The sequence below is a fragment of the Scophthalmus maximus genome, chromosome 12 (genome assembly GCF_022379125.1).
Source record: "Scophthalmus maximus strain ysfricsl-2021 chromosome 12, ASM2237912v1, whole genome shotgun sequence".
Taxonomy (NCBI): domain Eukaryota; kingdom Metazoa; phylum Chordata; class Actinopteri; order Pleuronectiformes; family Scophthalmidae; genus Scophthalmus; species Scophthalmus maximus.
Genome location: NC_061526.1, coordinates 21,370,900 through 21,392,904, shown reverse-complemented (window position 1 = coordinate 21,392,904; position 22,005 = coordinate 21,370,900). Strand labels below are relative to the sequence as shown.

Below are 22,005 nucleotides of genomic sequence, written 5' to 3'. Positions count from 1 at the left end.
ACTCCATCGATTTTTCTGTTGTTCTGCAAAACCTTAACTTGCAAGGTAGCAACCCTCCACTTTAATTAGGAGGCCGATTTGCTCGCTGTCGTCAATAATGTTCTTTTACGTGACGGGGCGCGAGCGCTATAGTGTGAGTGTAACCGAGGGGCCGGGTAACATAAACCCTGCGGTCTCTGCAGATGGTTCGGGCAGTTGTTGTTGTTGTTGTTGTCGGACGCACTTTTATTATTGACTTTACCCCCCTCCTGGATTGCAAAGGGCAGGAGCCGTCGCTCCGCTAAGCCGATGTGTGTGTTTACACGCTCGGCTGGCTCGGAGAGAGAAGCATCCAGCGACTGGATCGAGGAACGAGGCCTGGGGGGCTCAGGTGCCAATCACACGCACTTTCGGCCGTGTCGCTAAAAGAGGCAGGAGTCTAAATTTTTTACAAGATCCACTGCTGTCTCTTTGCTGAAAGTACTTCTCAGTTTTTTTTGTGTGTGGAAGGCCTCTCTTCCTCTCGCTTGCCGGCGGTAATTTATTTTCTTATCGATCGGGGGGGGTGTGAAGGCCCCTTCCAAAGGCCGATACACTGGTGATCGGCTGGAGTGAGACAGAGGTGTTTTATTATGAAGATATCGACTCCTATCTAAATTCACTTAAGTACCGCGGGTGGGCCGTCCGCGCAAAGCGTTTCGGAAAATGGGGATTGTTTGAATCCGCCCAGTCCCGACAGGAACATCTCCTGTCGTCATCACACAGGCGGCAGGTACGACCTTATGACCCCTCGGGTCAATATGAAATCTGGAAGGTTGCAACCACAGAGCCAATACCCTAAGGGGGAGGAGCAAGAGAATCCAAGCACAACGCCAAGTGTGTTAGACTTCCGGACAATTCTACTTCTCAACGAAGCCTCATCGCTCAGATATGACAGCAGTTTGTCGTCCCCCCCCCCCCCCCCAACAGCTGTGGATGTTTTTCCATCACCGCTGACAAAGTGCAGCCACGAATCCCTCGCCCCCCGTGAACCCTTTTGGCCCCCTGACCGTCAGTGTCTTTCACAAACTCCCCAACTTCTGCCTGAACCACGACTCGCTCTACGCCCCCCCCCCCACACACACACACACGCACCCAGACCCAGGTTTGTAATCTTCGCTTCTGCCTCTCATAGCGTTAAGATTGAAAAATCCATTAATGGGAACATGCGCAGGCCACACCGGCAACACGGAATTTAAGCCATTAGAGATTGATGAGTTTTTTTGGTGGGGGGGTGGGAGCGTATGGAGGCAGATAAACGGTGGGCGGCGGGGCCAGACTGTTGGCTGGGAGATGAATCGGGCTGGTGCTGTTTTTTCGCCAACGCGGCCACGCACCGCTGGCCACGCCGGAGTGTTTTTTCTTCCCGCTCCTTCAGATTAATTGTCAGCCATAAATTAAGTTCCGTGGCATCGAAACAGGGGGCAGGGGGGGCCTCTCGCTGACACGGTTATAGATGAGTATAGGAGGGGACATGTTTGATTTATCCGCTCGCCGTCGCGTTAAAATTCAAAACCGAGGCGCCGAACCCTGCGCCGGATCCAAATTTCCATTGGTTTGAGGATCCCGGCTCCTCCGACGGGAGCGAGCGGCCCGACTAATAAATCAGCATTCGTTAATTTTCAGTCTGATTATCCGGCCAATCAATAGGTTTCTCACTGCCGCGCTGCTGACTCTCAAAGTGTATGATGACTAATTAGCATCAAATGGGTTTTAAATGGAGATTAAATACTGCATTAAGGCCTGAATAACAAATGCGGCAGCAGCAGCTCGCGGACGCAGCGGAGGTAAACCGTCGCTTCTTACTTTGCTTCATCCACAAAAAAATAAAAGTCTCGCCTGAAGAAGCTCGCCATTCGATAGCAGCAGAGAGAGACAACATGCCGATTGTATTCCGTGGGGAAGGGGGGGGGGGGACGGGGACTCCGAGGATGGTCTTGTGGAAAAGTGAAAATCTCTTTACTTTTTATTAGCTGGGGCACAGGCACATCAATATTAATATTCGGCGAGGAGCTTATGCTTTATTAATGAAACTGAGCTTCTCGTGGAATGAAAGGGGGCATAATGGGACACTGTTCATTACCTCATACGGAATAGATGGGAGCCATAAACTTCATCAGGAGATAAAGATTGCGCTTTCATGAGGATTGGATTCGTGATAAGAATCCACTTTGCCGAGGTGTGTGTGTTTGTGTGTGTGTGTGTTGTGCGTCTGTCTAGTTGGAGTTATATAAGAGTGCTTGCCATTGTTTGCATTGATCGCCTTCGCTGAAAAATGGTCCCGAGTCAAAAGACACTTTTTAAATTGTTAAAGCCGCTCTAATCAGCGTTTTTTACAATAACAATGGATCCACGGATCCAAAGTGGCCCAGGGAGAGATTAGTGTTCCTTTCGCTGCTCTCGTCAACTCGGTGTCTGCAGCCACAGTACGAAGCCACAGCCTTCATTAAACGTCCGACAGGTAATGTTGGTGAATAAATGGTCAACATAGCGGGGGCGTCTAGCAGCTAAAGAGCCAGATGCCTGGTGGTGGAGACCAAACCAGGGCAAAAAATCTTAATAATTATTGGACTTCCAATCTTCGGATGCCTAAAAAATGACTAAAAAATAAATCCTAATGGTGCTCTGCGTCGGCTGGGTCCGTGTAGCCCTGGCTAAAATACATGTAGACTTTTAGATATAAAAAATTGATGTGGACACATCAGCATGTAAATAGTGAGGTTAAAATTTTATAATTATGGTTAAAAATACATTGATATAAATAAGGTTAAAAATGTACCTGGAAAGGGTTAAAAAAAAAAGAATTCTAATCTTTACAGTTCATAAGTCAAAGGTTGGAGTTCATGTAAAGTAACATAGTTTGGTTGATATGCACCTGAGCCTGCACCTGTATTTACCATTACAGCCTAACTTGTTTCACCACCTCAGTTGTCAATCTTGGGTTTCCTTTATTTTAATTTGAAGATCCTAAAACAAACAGCCAACCCAATTCCATTATCAGGTAGAGGGGCGGGGCTTAGTCGTAGCTGCTGGGTCCAGACGGAGAAGAAGCCAATCACCGTCGAGTGTACAGAGCTACCGAAGGAAAGCGTTAATGTTCATAACTCCGTGGTTGACGACCAGTTATCCGAAGGGGTTTGGACTGTTATCATCTCCGAGAGGTAAATGCCAGTTCGTGTGTATGTTTATATACTGCGGCTAAATGTTGTATTGCAAAAAAAACGGAGTGTATTGCTAATCGCGACTAGCCGTTAGCCTAGCATCATTGTCAATAGCTTTGCTTTCCGTGTTGATAGCTTTGCAGTGATTGGTTAAGACACGCTTCTGCTAAGTGGACTTGTTGCTTAGCTGATTTATGTGATTCAGGACTTGTTTTGACTGTGAGAGGACTGGGAAAAGCTCCTCTTGGACCACGGTGGAGAACTGCACCCGCGCACCTTGGAATGTTACCGGATTTTGTGAGTACCAAAATTGACCTTGCACGTGCCTTTATATTTTACTGCTTGTGCAAACAAGTTTTTATCGAAATAAAAATCGAGGGTGTTTGAATAGACGGTCTCGTGATTAAGGTCGGGATAAATAAACGTCGCTTGACTCGTTTTTATTTGGTGCGCGACAAACATCTGGATACAGTTTCCCTAATGGGGGGTCATGGCCCCACAGATGTTCACTGTGTGTGTGTGTGTGTGTGTGTTTTGCCTGATATGACTCGGTACATGCCGGGTACATCCTGTGAGTTACACTGTCAGAGACATTCTGTTCCTGCATTTTTGTCCTCATGTGATGAGACTGAAATTGACTGATGACTGAGGAAAGTGCACATCTGTCCACCCAACTCTGGAATATGATATTACAGGGGCGTCCTGTAGAGGACCATATATGTCTGTGTGATTATCTTATACATCCACATCTTGACTGATTCGAGTGGCTGAGACGGAGCAATTTTTCTCTAATTTCCTCACGGCCATAAATTCCATTTCCCATTTCCCCTCGCGACACGTTGCACAAATTGAATACTTCCTTTAAGAAAAAAAATAATAATAAAGGTGTGACTCTCATCTGTGTTCTTGAGACAGAGCGACGGGGATGGAGGTTCAGAGCCGCCGCGACTGACATCGATGGGGGTGATTTCATTTGGTTTCATCAGACTCTCGCCGCAGACGCGGGCCCAGTCGCTGCTGCTGCCACTGGACGTACACTCCACCAACAAGGCTAGTGGGGCTTTTTACCGCTCGGGCTCGCGATGAAGGGAGTGGAAAATAACCAGGGGCGCTCTTGAAAAGATTCCAATTTCGCTCAAACTCCTTTTGTATATATCCGCTGTGCAGAAACTCTTTGGGAGCGGGCCAATCGGAGATGCTGCTTCGTCTTTACTTTTTTCTTTTTGTTCCAATAGTTTGTCGAATCCCGTTTAATCAAATGAGGGGAAATGATGTCATTGGAGAAGCTCCTGGTGGAAGGCAGTAAAGCGTATCGCACACTTAGGGGGAGGGGGGGGGGTGTGCAAATGGATGAACTGTATTATTAATGAGTTGAATATGAGACGGCAGTGGAGGAGTGGTATATATATCGTTATCAGAAGGGGGGGGGGGGTATGAGTCATGCTGATTACTGGCCATCACTGGGGGCCGATGCTGAAAATCCCCCAACCATCAGAAAACATCTGGACCAGAAGGACCTTCACAGGCCGACTTCTGAAAACGTCACGGCCGTTGTTGACGTCTCTCGATTTAGTTCATCTCCTCAAAATCAATGCCTTCATTTCTAGTATTCCATACCTCAGTTTGACGTGCTGTACCTTTCTGGGGCAGATGACCAAACAGCCCGAAGGCTCCATTCATAACTAATACATTATTTTTTTGCTTGCCGGGGCCGATTGCTCAACGCTATTTTTTTCCCTTTCTTTATTGACTTTCAAAACGAGCCTTTCAGTTGCGAGGAGAAAAAGGCGCTTGAGTCTTTTCTGAACTCGACTTGAACTTGTTTCAAACCGTAAGACGTTGCAGTGAAAAGATGATTTCTTTCTTTTTCTTTTCCTTGAGACAGACTTGTTGCATCAGAGAAACAAAAAATAGGTACCGACTCGGCAAACCTATTGTCAACTTTCTCACTTTCATGGTTCTTTTTAAAGAATAAGTGTCATGTCTTTTCATGGGCAATCGTTCAGAGAGACTTGAGAAGATTGACCATCAATGTACGAATTTTGAACTAGGATTGTTGATCCTCAAACTTAATAAATGGCCATTAAAGTACTGGAATAAAGCATTGTAATGTCATTGTGAGTACACAAGTACCACAAGTAAAAAAATAAGAAAATGAAGTGAATTAATGAAGGTAGGCGAATGATTTTCGGACATTATTTAATCAGATGTCGTTCACATGACACAGTAAATGTTTTCTTTTTTTCAGTCCCCCCAACGCTGGCCCACGTGAAAAAAAAGCTGGAAAACAAACCCTGAGTCCGGCTGGTGTCCGTCAATATTTTATTGATCGCGGTGGCTGCACTCCCTTTTCCACGGATCAAACACGATCATTTATATAACCCTCGTCTGGTTCGACTCTCTCTCCTGCCCGTACGGTTGTCTCCCCCCCCGCTCTCTCTCTCTGCCACGCATCCCTGTCTTTGTTTTTATGTATTTCCGTTTGTCGCCCCCCCCGTCCCCACGGATCTCCCGGGCACTTTGGATCTCAAACCGGCTCCCTCCCCTCATCCCCTCTATCTCACATCCCTCTCTCTGGTGTCTCGGAGAGTACCAGGCAAGGGGCGTCCCTGGAGTGACCTTGGGGGTAATGAGCTCCTGATCACGAGTCAGGAAACCCGGCGTTCAACAACACCCACCCACCCTCCCCTCACCCCGTGCTACGCACACACGCACACACACACACACACACACACACACACACACACACACACACACACACAAACACTACACGGCTATCGCATGCTCAGCCCACAAAGAGAAATAGCACTGAAGAGGCAGGGCAGCGGGGCAGAGGTGCAGATGAAAAGAGTCTAGAGAACTTACTTCTTTGAGCTCTCACACACAACTACCAGACCTCCGAAACTAAAGTAAGTGGATTTTGCACTCGTACTGATGCATGTCTTGTTTTGTAGGTTGGGGAAGGTGTTATGGGATCATAAGGTGGTCACAGGGAGAAAATTTTGTGGAGTTTGAACCGTCTGCCGGGGGGAGAAATGGATGCTACACGGACACGAAGGCCATTTATTTTTTTGGCGTGTGTTTCAAGAACCGCCAATGTCAATCCCACTCGTGTTCGAGTTCCTCCCGACAAGAAAACTTTGGGTGAAAATAAGTGAAACTTAAATTTTCATTTTGATTACACACATTGTTTTTGCACTCGCCAATTTTTCAAGCCACTTTTGCCTTTTGGTTAAATGTGAAACGGTAAAAAGTGAAAAGGCTTCTGTTGACATGGTCCTAATCGCCTCTTTGTGGCTCTTCCACCCCCGAGGCTGTTGATGGGAGATAATAAACATATGAAAAACACAAAAGACTTATTAAAGCTTGCAATGCTTGAGAATTACAAGCGCAGATGGGAAAGTGGCTTGTAGACATTTTGGGTAAACAATTGTAAAGTCCCAACAATCCCACGGCCCCGAGGCTGTGGACTGTGGCGTTTAATCACGAAGGGAGCCTGTTTTTTTTTTTTTGTCCCTCCGTGATTAGACTTCAAACATCTATACGCTTTGTTTGTTATCGCTATCAGCCACATATAGCCCGATTAACTATGTCTGTGCATGTGTGCGCTGGTTGGAGTGGGCCACCTTTTTTTTCCCAGGATGTAGTCATTTGGGTCAGGCCTGACTGGAATGACAAACCCCCGGGCGGCCGTATTGTATCGGCGCTATGTGGTCCGTCAGGCCTTCTGCTTCCGTTGCCATGGCTTTCTCCATCCCCGGTGTAGCAACCCGAGTCAGACCAAACAGTGTTCCCCTCTTGTGTTATGGGCATTCCTTGCCACGGACAAAAGCTCCCCCCCCCCCGGCTCATTCTTGCTCGAAATGAGGTGTCCGCTTCATTTCTTTAGAACCAACACATGGTGTGGTCCTAATGAAAGCGCTGGGGGAGATTAAACATGAGGTGGAGATGAGCTTGAGAAAAAAAACAGCAATGGTCCCGCAGGAAGTCGGAACACAATGCGGATTAGGCTGGAGGACGGCCAGCCGAGGGCCCGACTCATAACGCCACTTCATTTCTGCAGACCCTTGGCATTTTGCTTCCATGACGGCCACTTTTTACACATTCTGCCCTTTCCTCTTGTCAAACACTTGCCCCGCAGACGCCACCACGTGATCCGTGCCTATATGTCAAGACCAAGCACAAAAGCCAGTTCATTTCCCCTCTGTGTCTCCACAAATGCCTTGACGAGAATGTTCTCCGCAGAGGAGCCGGAGCAATAAGGCATAGAATTGCGCTGTTAGGGCCCTGAGAAGTCCACTCTGGGGGGGAGGGAAGCGCCGTGAATGGAGCCAATTCTCATCTATAGGGCACAAGTAAGTGAGGGGAGAAAAGGGGAGAAAGAGGTTTAGGGGGGGATAGACACAAAGATCCTCACATTGAGTGGCTGGTTTATTCTCGCGGGGTACGCGCTGACCCCTCACATGTGGGATGAACAGAATGAGCCCGCGATGGGGTCCAGAGGGCCTCCCCAGGGAAGGGAGGACGGGATAAAAGAGAGGAGTGGAAGAAAAGAGGAGGGGAGGGATGCCAGGAGAGAGGCCTGTCAAGGCGACATCCTTCATTACGTCCAGCTCCCGAAAAACATCAGCGCGCGGAATCTGCCGGATTTCAGAGCTGGAAAAAAAACACCTAAAGATGGGACCCGTTCAAGGGTGATCCAGGTTGTAAAGCAGCTCCAAAAAAACACCGGGTCCTACCTCTCCCAGAATGCAACTTGATGGTATTTTTTGTTTAACCTTTCCCTATTATCGTACACTTGGAGACTATAAAGCTCTTTTCAACGGCCAACTGGTACAATCCAATGAAAAGTACATTGTCAGACTTTTGCAGACTGACAAATTTGACCTCTCTTTCTTGCCATAGTTGTATGCATATGCATATTTCCGGGTATTACCCTAATTATTTTGGGGGGGGGTATTCAGTTTAAGTATTGATCCTGTGAAGTTGTCAGCCTGTCTACAGTCTTCCTGATCATCATGATCGACACTTAAATTTAGTACTGTCTGTACTATCTTTCCATTTAGGATTCCTTGTTTTTACATACGTGTTTAATACGATTTCAATGTGTTTTCTTAGTCTAGAAGGTTTTAATTATATCTATCCATCTATCGCCAATCTAAAAATTAGTTGTGACGCACGTACAGTCACATTGCCTGAGCCTGCCCCTGAAATCTCCACCTATTTTTTTTTTAATTTCTTTTATTCACCTGAGGCGGTGAGCAGTGAGTGCAGCGGGACCAGCTCCCGCGAGGCTCTTGGGTTAATAGCCATGTGTGGAAATGCACATAAGTTCTCATGGAGACGTCAAGGAAGCAGCCATCTCATTACAGGCATGGGCGAGACAATCAAAGCTGTCCGGGGGGGGGAAAAAACACTAAGCTGGTGATCAGAGAATGTTCCTCTTGTGTGGCGTTGGCCCCCATTGTGCGAGGGAGCCCACTGCTAATACCCTTTGTGAGGGATTTTCGAATACACAAGTCAGGGTTTGTTCTCCCTGCACAAGTGACAATGCGTGTTTTTTGATCACCATCCGGCTTTGCAGTGTAAATACTGTAAAGATGAAAAAAATAAAGTGCAAAGTTCTTCCTCTTTCCTCAAATTCGAACAGATTTCCAGTGGAAAAACAAATATCTAATCGTGGCCCTCGTGTCTCTCCGCTCCGCTGTTGACTCGATCTGATGTTTGATCCTCAGAGAGCTAGCGAAAACCCGAGGCGTTCCGCAGTAATCAGTCAGCTCATTAGTGTCCCACTCGGTCACACGGCCGTCCCACACACACTCACACACACGTGCACAGATGCGCTGGGACCGTCCGCGGGCCCGCCGGCGTAGGTGACAAGAGGCCAAAGGTCATGAGGCTGGAACTTGGAGTTCTACCGAGAAAGCAAACATTCGGTAATGTAAGACGATTAATTGGATGTGTATGATTGAGTTTCTTAGGCAAGTTTTCCACCTCATTTACGAAAAATTCCCTTCACATCACAACGGAGCATTTTGCAAACCGTATCGATACGTTTTGGAAATTGTTTCTACTTCTATGGTTTGTGTCATTCATTATGAGAAATGAATAGTACTTGCATCTTGAAATGGGTGCTCTCCATCACGGTGCACATTCATTTTTCATTTGTTTTTGTCAAACTTGCGTTGTTGCCGCCAGCATTTTAAATTAACTTCTGCTTAATCTCCACTAATGAAAACGATAATGTAACGTCTGAAGTGGGCTTAACACAACATGAGCGCATTATCACCTCTTGAAGCTAAATAGGCAACGGTCAACTTTCGTACCCCTAGTGGTTGCAGGTGGTATTGTTGTTTTTTTACTGTCGTAAAGACGTTGCTGTAGCAAGACGCCGATAAAGACGCAGGTACTTGTCCTCAGAGCTCTTTTTTCTTGTGAAGTTGGAGTTGCTTTTGTTGATTCGGCTGTTCCATCGTCTGCCATATCCAGTCACTGAGATTGAAATACTGGGATACCGGGAGAACCCTATTCTCTCCCTTGTTTTGGATACGCAATGGGCAATGCAGTTCCTTTGCGCCGTAAATGGAGTCGTCATTTAACATGGTGACAGTAAGACTTATAGGAGACCAACATTTGTGCTTAATGTCATTTTTCTATCACCATAAGACCTGGGAGGAACTGTAGGGTTGGGTAATAACCCCCTGTGGGTTTTGCTCCTATAAGCAACTCCCTTCGCGTTACGCTGAGAAAAATATAGAGCAGTTTTATGTGTCCATGACATGTGATATCAGGAACTAAAACATTGGCACATTTGCTTAGCTGCCACTAAATAGGTTGTGCAGTAGTGTATGATAGAAACTTTGCACAGAGAGACGGCAGTTGTGTATCTTTAGCAAATGTCATACGGGGGAATACAGGTCCCCAAGGGTGCTCCCCTTCCTCTAGTGTGTGTGTGTGTGTGTGTGTGTGTGTGTGTGTGTGTGTGTGTGTGTGTGTGTGTGTGTGTGTGTGTGTGTGTGTGTGTGTGTGTGTGTGTGTGTGTGTGTGTGTGTGTGTGTGTGTGTGTGTGTGTGTGTGTGTGTGTGTGTGTGTGTGTGTGTGAAGCACAAGGGAGAGGGTAGTGTTTGTATTCCTCTAATGAACTGAGGGATGACTTTCGTCGGAGAGGGAGAGAGAATAAGCTAGAAAGTCAGGCAAAGAGGAGAGTTGTTCAAACAAACCATACAGAGAAAAGATCTCTGTCTGCTTATGAGCATTAGCCAATATAAATGTTGTCTTGTTTTTTTTTGACTAATGAACATCTGCTCATTCTTCTTTGACTCGTTCGCCCGGTGATTACTGCCGCAGGAGTAATAAAAGTGAGCTAAGTTATCGACTTGGAAAAACTTTCTCCCCAATGCGGACCCTTGTTAGATGTAAACCCTGAGGGGACTATTAAGTAACGTAGCCAATAGGCTGCCAAAGCTCCCATCTAAATGCTGTAATCTATTGGCGCAATCAATGCAACCTCATTTTATTCAGAGCCGCCTGCTTTGTAGCCGGCAGCGGATTCCACCTGGCCAATAAGAGTTATTAACAATATAATAATAATTTCTAAGGGGTGATTTTTGATCCTTGCGAGGCAAAAACACTGTCGGATTTAAAAGGAACAAAAAAAGTTTTGTTGCAGGTTGCTCGTACTCCCAGGGATGCAAGGATCTGATGTGTTGTTGCTGCCGATTCTGAAGGGAAGGTTAAAACGAGGGGTGAGCATCGCTGCGGAACCCCCATCGGCCACTTAGCGTCGCTATTCTAATCACATTGCTTATTCGATTGCTAACGGTATTGTTGCACCGATGTAACTCCACTGATTAGAAAAGGCTTGTGTTGTTCATTGTGCTATCTAGTCATGTTTGAAGTGCAGTGATCACACGATGAAATGAGATCAAGTGTCTTCAACACTACACTCTTAGAACACCTCTTAACGGCTCATTTTAATTGGCCAAACGATGGTTACCAGGCTGCTTAAAGGGCCAAATCTTCAATACTTAATACCAAAATAATGTTAAACAGTTTATACAGCCCCCTTATGCGAAAGGGGGCGTCTAATCCTTGGTTAAATCTCTGCAGGTTCTAATCTGGTCCAACTGAAGAGTTCCTGCATCTCCTGTTCCTCCGTCAAGGCAAGAGATTACTGAAAAAGCATAATTTGGAAAATTAAACACCTATAAAGGGTGTGGAGAGGATTAGATTAGGGCCCACTCTGTAGTTGCAAACACCAAAGATGGTTTTATGTCCACCCACCAATAAGTGATTAGAGACCAGGATCAGTAAGGGTGTGTTTAAAGCCCCAAGGAAGAAATCTTTCTTTCAGGCGCTTGTTATTTGCCCCGAATTCTCTGAGATGTGTCCATGTCATCATGCCCTCATGTCAGTTGTAAAATGAATTATGCATTTTGAATCCTTGACTGGCGAGATGAAAGTTTCATCCACACAGAGGCAAAGGAAGAAGTGGAATCTTAGTGGGAAGGAATCTGGAGAGGAGGGAGAGAGGCGTGAGAGAATCATTAGTCGTATCCATTAGTATTCCATCCACAGCTTGTGCTGCGAGACAGCCGGTCCGTCCAAATAAACAACCAGCCGAGGGGGGAAGCCTCATTATAACTTGCCCCCTTTTTTCTCACCCGGGGGTTCACATTCCGTCTGACCATAAACACCGGGGCCAGGGCGGTGGACTTTGCCCTCGGCCTCCGCTGGAGTTTAGAGTTGTTAGTGGGGTTACTAAAGCAACATCTCACACGCTGTTCGGTCCAAGACGCGGACAACGCTGCACAAGGCGGCGTCCTGGGAGACGGAACACGAAAAACACAATGTGAATTCATATTGTTAAGTCCCCGAGGGTTTTGGATTTAAGCGCCCAACAACCTGATGTATTGTCTGGTTCAAGAGGCGCCTCTGCACCCTTGAGATGTCTTCACACCACTTCCACAGTCCCCTTCCCAACAGTTTATCAAAGAAAGACCCCAACGCTCCAAGAAGGAGGCACTTGTACTCAGCTGGCGCACACACCTATAAACTACGGAACCTAAAGAGCCATTGACACAGTCTTTCATCCAAGTTTCCTTTAAAGTGTTGCCTAATGCATCAGATACCTTCATGTAAAAAACACGAGGACATCAATCTTATATGATTAATGGAGCATAAGAAACTTGTACATTAAGACACATCACTGCTGTTTCTCAATTATGATCGAACATCTTTGTGATGAGATGGAGTCATGCAAAATTGGGTTGGCCATGAGGTAAATTCAAAAGAAGCGGGCACGTATTGTAACCACAAGGTGTATTTGAAGTTCCCACCACTAGAAATTCTTCTGCATTGGTTCCATTTTCTCGACACAGACGAGGACTCAAATGCAGAGGCAAGAGTTTTCAATCAAACAGTGTACACAGAAGAGCAGGAGTCCTAATCGCGCAGGTTGAAGGCAAAGCTCAATAAACGAAACTGTGTCAATACACAGAGTTAACACGGGGAATAACTGGGGGAAACTCACAGAGAACTGAAGAGAGGAACTTGGCAGAGACTGAGGGGGGCACACATACTAAATACACAAAGGGGAGCAGATAATGACAGGTTAAACTCATCCAGGCGGGTCAGGTAATCAGTGCAGGAAACCAAAGAAAAGACAGGAAGTGGAGATCTGGAACGAGAGACAGTGGTGGCTAGAAAATAAACATGACAAAACCCAGGGACTAGACGTTACAGTGTCACTGTTCCCCACTTGACCAAGTATAAGTCCCCGGGGCGGCATCCTAACAAGTCCCCTTTCAAGTTTGCTCCTCCAACCAATTGTACCTTGAAAGTTCAATTATGCACCAGAGTGACCTTTACACATCGTCAGTGGGGGATATAGAGAAAGTCAGAACTCTGCCTTATTCTGAATGGACAATTTTCCTCCTACACTGCATTTTCTTTCTTTTTTTGCGGGGGGGGGCTCTTACTCTTGGCATAAGGAGGCTGTTGGCAGGACCAGCCAGAAGGACAAGAGGGTGTTCAGACATGATCCCTCACCAGCAATCCACCTGCCAACACTGCCAGTCGGGGGCAAAAGAATTGCACCACCCTGGGAAATGAACCCTCTGTACAGTGGACAATTTACCTTCACTGTACTTCATAGTGACTTGCCCCAATTTTTTTACTCCAAAGTATCGGACTGCTTTGTTGCTATGTGCTAGATTCAAGTCAATGATACAAATAATAGAGGATTTGTTGTATGTTTGTCATGTTGTCCACCAAATTCAGGGGGTGTCTCCTTCGGAGAGCGTGGTCTACGCCTTCGTCGGTCGAGTAGCAGATTGGTCTACGGCAGATTTTCCTATTTACCGTCCCCACGGTGTTCCGCCCTCGCCACTGTCAGTTGACAAACAGTACAAGCAAGTTTGTCACTGACGCCCAATGAAACCTGAGATGGGTTGGGCCGGGAAGGATCCAGCCGATTCGCGCCGCTGTGATGCAATCGGTCTTGAATTCCAACCCTCCGTAAAGGATGGTGGGCCCTGAATTGGGACACAGCTCTTGCGATGTTTTGCAGTAGCCGTCACAAATCAGTGCCAGTAAAGCTAAACACACAATGGTACTTTCCCTTTTTTCAGACCGTGTCTGCTCCGCAGGGACCCACGGCTCCGAAGTTGATTTATCAAGTGAACTGTGTGTCAGTTGGATGCTCCTGTCACCCAAGGTGAAACTACTTTGACTGCAGTGTGGCTTGTGTGACACACATCGAAGTGAAATATGGCGTGGGAGGAGGAGGAGGCGGCGGTGGCGGCCCCGCCACACTGTGCGACGTTGGTACACGAGGATCCGCCGTCTCCCCTTGACTGTTCTAATGCTCAGTGGCAAGTTGAAAGGTCGTGTTTGTGGCCCGGGGCCGTGACCGCGGGCAAGAGACACTTCCGCCCCTCCCACCTCCACCTCTTAACCCTATGCCCACCCCGCAGCTGAACACAGCTACTGGCTTTTCGCACAGCGGCACTGAGTTGTGTTTTCATTTTGAACTGGAATGATTGGATCTGTCCGCGCAGCAAAAATGGGCTCCCTTATTTATTTGGAAATTGGGTCACATATAGTATCTCCACAGTTATGATTTGGTAAATAAAGCCGAGGGGCCAGCAGTGTTTTGTGCAGATGGTTGTAGACAATGACAGCATGGAAAATCTGCTGGGTTGTTTTTCCTGATGGATGGAAATGGCTTATTGCAGAGGAAAGGTGATGGCGGATGGGATGGATCTGCGAGGTGGACTGTGTGCGAGAGGCAGGACCAAATGATTTTCGGTTGGAAAATGGGTTTGTGTTTTAAAAGGAGTGAAGAAACGAGAACATTTTCTCTCTTTATTATCACGCAGCATCCTTCGCGGTGCAAAGAGACACTTCCTCTCTCTCTTTAGCGTACATGACTTATTCGATTATTGGATCTCTAAATGTCCGACTTCAACAGCCACTTCGTCAGACAACACAGCAAAGCGGTCATTTGTGTCTCGAATCAATGGCTGTTCCCAAGGGGGCGTTCAGCACTTTAGCTCCGGAATCTCTGGTGAACTTTTTTTTTTGCCCGCCATCAACGGAGCCGGAGACAAACAAGCCGCGGCCGATTTTTTTATTGTGGAATAAATTAGGCGGTTGTGAATGCGGTGTATCGAATTCCCATCAGCCTCCCCGGCTGACGTCAGAGGACCTCAGGCGGCGGGTCTCCGCGGCGCTGCCGCACATGCCCCCCTCTCTCCCTTGACTGCTCTCCACGTAAAACACTCACACTGTTCTGTCACCCCCTGGGACCTGGATGCCAATTATATGCCAATTATTATCTCCCCCCCCCCCCCCCCCTTCCAAGTCAAGGACATCACATATACAAAGTTATTCACATGTTTATTAAGTTTGGCGTTGAGGCGAGATTCGCGAGGACTCTTTGGGAAAACAGGTGTTCAATTAACTTCCAGCCAGCTGGTATCAGAGATGTCTTAAAGCTGACTGATTAAGTTTTTTGCTTCCTTTTTTTCCTTCAAAATTTTAGCTCCTAAGTGACTGATGCCCAGTCGATGCATAATTTTTCACCGGCTGCTCTTAATGATTGTTAGTCCCAGATCAGCAGGGCCAGACTTTGTGGAGAAAACCGCTTTAGCGTTTTTACGGACTCTGCAGGTTTTTCTTTAGATTGGACTTTGTCTCTGTCCGGGAAACTTGGGACAGTGGAGGACGTTGCTGGATGAAAGCAATGCACCGCGTTCGCCTTCCAATCCCATCTCCCCCGTGCCAAATGGCCCCAAAGACAATGCAATAAAGGGTGACGGATTTGCCTCGGCCAAAAGTCATGTCCTTGACAGATCGGGGATGTCCAATCTCCCTCCGTCCACCGCTCTCGGTAAATAACTCCCCATCCCCCCATCCCCCCATCCCTGCTTCCTCGATGGCTGGAAATAAGACTGTCACCGGGGTCGCGGGATGTAGTGCGTCGCAAGCTGTGTTTGATTCATTGAGGGTCGCGTGGAGCCTGGCAGCGCGGGGCCTGAGCAACACTATCATTGCGAACCGGAGTAAACAAGTTAAAAAATAGGGTTTCAGTGCCGCTCTCCCCACAGACTGCACGGAGAGAGGCGAGCCGAGCGGGCGATTATATTCTAACCGCAAAATATTAACGACACAAAGAACGTACAAAAATATTTGTACAGTGCCATGATAATTAGTTGAAGCCCCTCTCGTCTTAATTAGCTCGTGTAACTCCTCTGCCTCTCATTGGGGCTCCTCCTTATCTCCTATGTTGCAGAAACCATGAAAATGAACGAAGGAGAACGACTTTAGCCCGAATTCTTTCTAATTTCACGAGAGGCCGAATCTACAAATATCATTCGTGCCTTAATAAGCTAAAGCAAAAACAATTGAAAAAAAAAGGTATCTCTTGCAGATTATCTCTGATAAGAGAGACCTGAGCAGTAAGTGAGAATAAAAGGCTGTGAACACAGACACGGAACAACATGGTTGGACATTATTAACCTGTGTGAGTTGAGTTTCTGGCCCCCATGGCAAATCCAGAAAACTTCAATATCAACTCTTTTTTTAATCACTCGGATTCCGCTCTTCACCGGCTCCGGCCAGAAATGTTTGGCTGTTTGTCTGCCGGACACTCCGGGCGCCAGGTAGGAGGCAAACAATGGGCTCGCTGATTGGAAGCGGTTTTCGGGGGAGGTTAGACCTTGAGGGCAGAACCTGAGGGCAGAACCGAAGAGTCTGGTGATAATCCGTCCCTCTCGACGCGCGTGCAGTCGTGACACACGACTTGTAAACCTTCCGTTTCCTTTTTTCGTTTTGCGGAGTAAAGTGGAGTAAAGTTCTCATATGCAAAGTGTACGTCTTTACGAACTGTTTCACTGAATGAATTTGGATGTGCCGCCGCGGACCGGGCTTCTTTAACAGGCCCGACGAGCCCTTGTGGCTTTCTGTTGCATCAACTTCTTACATATTTGAACAATTTAGGCAGGGATGAGTGCCAAAGTGATCCAAAGTGCGCCAAAGGAGTGTGTCTTTTAAAAATGAATCACTAATGCACTGTCGTATCTCCTCCGAAAGCATCGCTGTCCCTTTCCTTCAGCCTGCGGAGGCCGGTTGACGGGGGTCGTTCCCTCGGCGCGACATCTGCAGTGGGGAAATAAAGGCTCTCGATCACCTTTTCCGCGCGGAGGTCGCGCTGAAGAGAGCGAACCGTTGGATGCCACTTTATTCAGGCCCGAAGGGGAGAATTGAGCGGATGGGAAACAAAGACACAACGTGGTGGTTTTGACGGCGAGTGTGAGGGCAATCGGCCCCTATTGTTTGAGCGGAAAAGAGAAAACCACCCGGTTCAATATTGCCATGAAAGGATGTTGAGGGCGGGGGTGATTGAATGCGGTTACGGCGTCGGAATGCAGATGAGAGGTCACGGCCACTGTGGATAGATCATGAGAGCCCTCTGCTGACAGCTGACTCAAAACGAAAAAAACAACATCGCCCTGAAAAACAAAACGTCTCCTGTTTCCAATCCCCGGCAAAACATTATAAAAATAAAAATCTGACTTCACCGAATAAGCCTGATTATTTTTCTGTGGTTGAGTTCATTAGAAAGCTGCTTTTTTCTTTTCTTTTCTTCACCCTTCATGAAGTAGAATTGGCAAATTCTAATCATCATTTAGCACTGATTTCTTATTTCAAACAGCCACCTCCCGCTGTACAGGAAATGAAGCAGGCATCCAAAGTGGAGGAGATGGAAGATAACGGTGTTATCAGCTTTCAGGAGTGACTGCTGAGTTATATTTAGATTCACTCATTTAATAATGATGACAACAAGAATAATAAACTTTTTTTTATTTGGCACTTTTCAAAACCAGGTTTACAGTGCCTCACAGACTCCAAAACAGAGAAAATGCACAACCGTTTCGATGCAATTAAGAAATGGAAACCAAATATGAATTATAGAACAAAAAGAAAAACTCTAATCAAAAGTGTCGTCCATGTCCGAGGAGAGGACACTTCAGGAGCTTGGGCCGATTCCCGAGGGAAGATTTATTCAACAGTTTTTGTCGGACAAGGCTGCAGCGATATTTAATTCAGAATTTTAAATTTGAAAGTAAATTTGGCTTCGCTGGATTCGAGAGAACTTTTCTCATCACATTAAATAGAAGTGGGTTTTTTTTGTTTTTTTCAGAAATTCAAGAAAAGTTTGATCCGGACATTTTCAATTAACAATTTAAGAAACTTATTCGTAGTTGTTGTTTTACAACCGCTGGCCATTTCATCTGAAGAGCCGTAAATCTGCCATTATCTCGCTCTAATGACGAAGCGACCATCTCTATGATTTCGTCCGCAGATTTTGCGAATAGCGCCGGGAAGAAATAACTTCCCCCTCTGCTCCGAGTTCGCCTCAAATCTGTCGGACCGTCTTTCAGCTTCAGACGGGCATCTGGGCTGTACTTGAACCCGAGTGAATATCAATCAAACATGAGGGTTTGTGTGTTCGCCGATGAGCGGTGCATCCACACCTGCCCCCCTGCGTTTTTCAGGGCGCGCACACGGTGCGAAACCGAAGGGGTCACCGACCTGTGCAGACAAATAGCGGGGGGAAAAATGACCGTCGATGATTGCCTTGCGCCGAATCACGCAGGCCAGTGATTAAAAATGGCCCCCGAACTCGCTCGGCTGCAGTCAAGCCTGAAATTGGACGGATATATGGAGGTAATGCCGCCTGTAGAGTCCAACGATTACTGTTATTTTAAGAGTCGAGGGCGTGTGACGTGTGTCTCGTAGATGCTGGACTGTGTTCCTCTCCGATCTGAGGTGCAGCTTCGGCCTGGAGGGAACTTTTACCCGCCGTTTTCCCTCTGTGAGGCTTTTTCTCTATGAGCTTTGTCTCCACCACCACCGAGGCCGCAGGGGGAAACCAACAGGACAGCCCGTGCCTCGGCGAAACAGAGGCGCCGCACTGTATCTCTTTTATTCCGCATCAGGCACCACGCAGACCTGCGACACCCTATTTCAAGACGGCACACAAAAAAACGCACAACGAAAGCGCCGGTGATTCATAAGCGCGTGGGCTCGGGAGGAGAGCACTGGTTTAAATGCGGTGGGTGAATATGTATCATGAAAGTACTGTACTTATTCTCCAGGATCTGTTCCAGCGAGTGTGACACTGATACTGTAAACCTGCCTTCCGGATGTCGGACGGATGGACGCTGTCTCGTCGGGCGTGCGTCCCCCGTGTCGACGGCTCGCATCTTGTGCCGCGGCCGTCGCGCGGCATCTTCAGGATAGTGGAAACACAAATGCTATCGAATGCATGAAAGCAATGTATGACTGCAGGGATCAGCACATGTACTGCATCCACGGCACTTGTACATTTCCAACCGCTGACCTTGAAGCTCCATGGTATTAAATTAGGTGGGAGAGTGGCGTCGATCCTCGGACCTTGTGCGCTTCACACCTTTTCCTTGGCTCACAGGGGTCACACAAACATCCGGCGTTGGTTTCACATTCCGCCTGCGATTGCTGCGTTGAAGGCCCAGTTATACATCCCCAGTGTTTTTCTCAACAAGCTCTTCGCGCAGGGGTCACGCCCTCCTGTGCAACTTCGGCTTTTTGCGGCTGCTGTTTCATATATTTTATGAAACCCAGACTCACTATGCCACACGTAAACGCGTGTACATTTGTACCCTGATGTATTTATCATAAACCCAGGGGGATTTATGATAAATACATCAGGCGGCACCGGGGGGAAATAAACAAAGCTCCTCGCAGCACGTGCGTGCGTGTACAAAATGCGGACAAAATAATAAACTGTGAAATTTGCATATAAACACGTTCTCTGTCGTCCCGTGCGTATGGCTCCTGGGAGCAGACGTGTTGCTCTCTGCTTGCAGATAGTCAGATACGGTACGTCGGTTGCCCGGGAAGGAATCCAAACAGGTTAAACAATAATAGTGCGAGTCTGGTGTTAAACCAGGTCCCAAACTCGTCGTGGGAGTACAGGTAACCGCAGTCGCGCTACGTCTCAGGCTTCGCCACGTGACGCGCCTGCTTTGGCGGGAGGGTGAGTGAGAGAAAAACCTCTGTGGGGGAAATGTTGGTGTGTGTGTAGGTTACAGTACGTCTCCCAGACTGGAATTGTGTGTGTGTGTGTGCGCGTGCGTGTGCGTGCGTGCGCGCAATGTGGAGCCCCGTGCCGGGTGTGAGGTCCTACACTGTTTTTCAAATGAGCACCAGAGCCCCGAACAACCAGGGATGTGTCGGCGCAGAGTAAAGCCCGGCCACCAGGGGGCTCCAGGATCAGGTTCTTATTCCCCCGGACACTTCTGTCACAAGTGAAGTAGTTGTGGACAAATGGGATTGGATCACTGCAAAGCAGGAAAAAATATAATAAGGGATAGTGACAAATACTACACTGAGGTCATAATACCAGTTTTAAAAAAATTGCTTGCACAAATCTGTTGATTAAAATCATTTGGATGGTGATAAAAGAACATTGCGAGACATGAGGGCACAATAACAAACAGTTATTACACCAAATTAAAGCATTTTTGAGATTACGAAAAAATGTCTGGATCCACCAAAGCAAAATGTGGAATTCGGCTGTAACAAGTCTGATGTTTTAAAAAAGACAATATAGAATAGTTTGGAATTATATTTAACACTTTTTCGGGATTCAGTGTCACCATAACACTTTTAAGATCATAGCAAATAACAGTGTGTGTGTGTTTGTGTGTGTGTGTGTGTGTGTGTGTGTGTGTGTGTGGGAGCTAAAACAAATGTTACTGCCAAACTAAATATTGTAACTAGGCAGCAAAACTTTTTTTTAGATCATGAAGTGCTTTGCCAAATTTCGAGATATTTGAAAAGTTTCATGATATTTTGGATCAAAATCCACTGAAATAACATATTAATAATGTTGTAGAACGGTAGTCACTCAGTTATTCATCAGTTTTTCTTCAGAAAATAGAAATACATTTTTTTTTTTGCTGAACTGACTTAAATAAGCAACATTGCTTCCTACTCCGCTGTGAGAAAGAGACTGCAAACTATTTGCAGTCATGTTTAAACTTACCAGGAAGGAGGAATATCATCACTTTTACACCTAGGGGGGAAAAATAAATCAGTAATCAATGCACGTCTTTCTTATTGACTGCTTAATCATGTGCAGATTGCAGGTTTTTCACGCGGTTGAAATAAACCCTTAAAAGAAGCTGTCAATTACGTTTAACTTTATAAATCAACATTTTCAATTTCATGTATAAATACAATTTCTCCTGTAATATTTTCCTGAATTATTCATGGGGGTTGTGTCAATGATTGGCAGGCGTATATCTGCCACGGCATTATTCTCCGTAGTTCACGGCACATTAGGGGCATTCTCGATTTCCAGAAGACTGTGATTTCAGGGCTTATTTTTCTTTTCTTTTCTTTTAATAAGCTGTCACTGCCTTTCCCCTATACCCTATAAGAATTAAAATGAAATTCCACAGTGTTGTTTACAAGCGAAATTAACACAGGCACAGAGGAATGCGTCAAGTGGACAGAAATACAAATTCTCTCCATGTCTTTCGGCTAAATGCACTGAAGAAGAAGAAGAAGTGGTGAGAAGGACAAACGAGAGAGAGAGAAAAAAAGGAGGGCAGGACGGCTTAATCAAAAGGCGAACGAAACTGCCCACGCTGTGTGCAAAGGGCCTCCTCGTTCAGCATCCTTTAATGAACAAGTGGCTCAAGGTGCTTTCAGTGAGTTCCACACACACATAAGATAAATGTTGCCCATTAAATTGGACACACACCTCTAAGTTGGGGCCTTTTGGAGAGGAGGCGGGAGGGGGGGCGTCGCAGAAACCTTGTAGCCAATGCGGAAGTGCCTGAAGCCTGTATTCTCTGGGATGAACAGCAGAGGGCGACTTCACTGGTTGCGAAAACATTTTCTTATCTGTTTCAAAGTCGCGGAGAAAATGATTCGTCTTGTGACCTGATTTATAATGTCGGTCAGGAGTTTCTGGTTCAATCGCTTGTTTCAAATTTTTTATTTGGTGACTTTCTTTTTGTAAAAGATTCTATAAAAACACGGTAGGGTTTGGGGACATGGAGTTTGTGTTATTGACAGCTAGTACCGTCCAATGGGTGCAGGTCATAGGTGGAGGTGGACGGGCTGTCAGTCAGGCCCCACCCACCCCGCTCCTCCAAATATGGTTACGTCTGGTTTAAAAAAACAAACAAGATGGAGCTTGACAACATGTCAAACTCGAGGTCAAACCTCAAGGTCAAATTCACTTTGTCACGGCAAAAGACTCACC

The 22,005-nt window shown here is 46.6% G+C and overlaps 1 protein-coding gene across 4 annotated transcripts in view; it reads left to right on the top strand.

Annotated features, from left to right (window-relative positions):
- Positions 1-3,038: 3,038 nt before the first annotated feature.
- The window catches only part of ptn (pleiotrophin), a 33,277-nt gene continuing 14,310 nt past the window's right edge, over positions 3,039-22,005 (top strand). The window contains exons 1-3 of one of the 4 annotated variants that reach the window (XM_035616652.2): positions 3,039-3,179; positions 3,385-3,476; positions 4,095-4,229. The gene's annotated coding sequence lies outside the window, so the exon portion shown is untranslated. Of the gene's footprint in view, positions 3,180-3,384; positions 3,477-4,090; positions 4,230-5,944; positions 6,089-22,005 lie in introns of those variants that run through there. The other 3 variants (XM_035616661.2, XM_035616644.2, XM_035616635.2) reach the window with 3 other exon arrangements.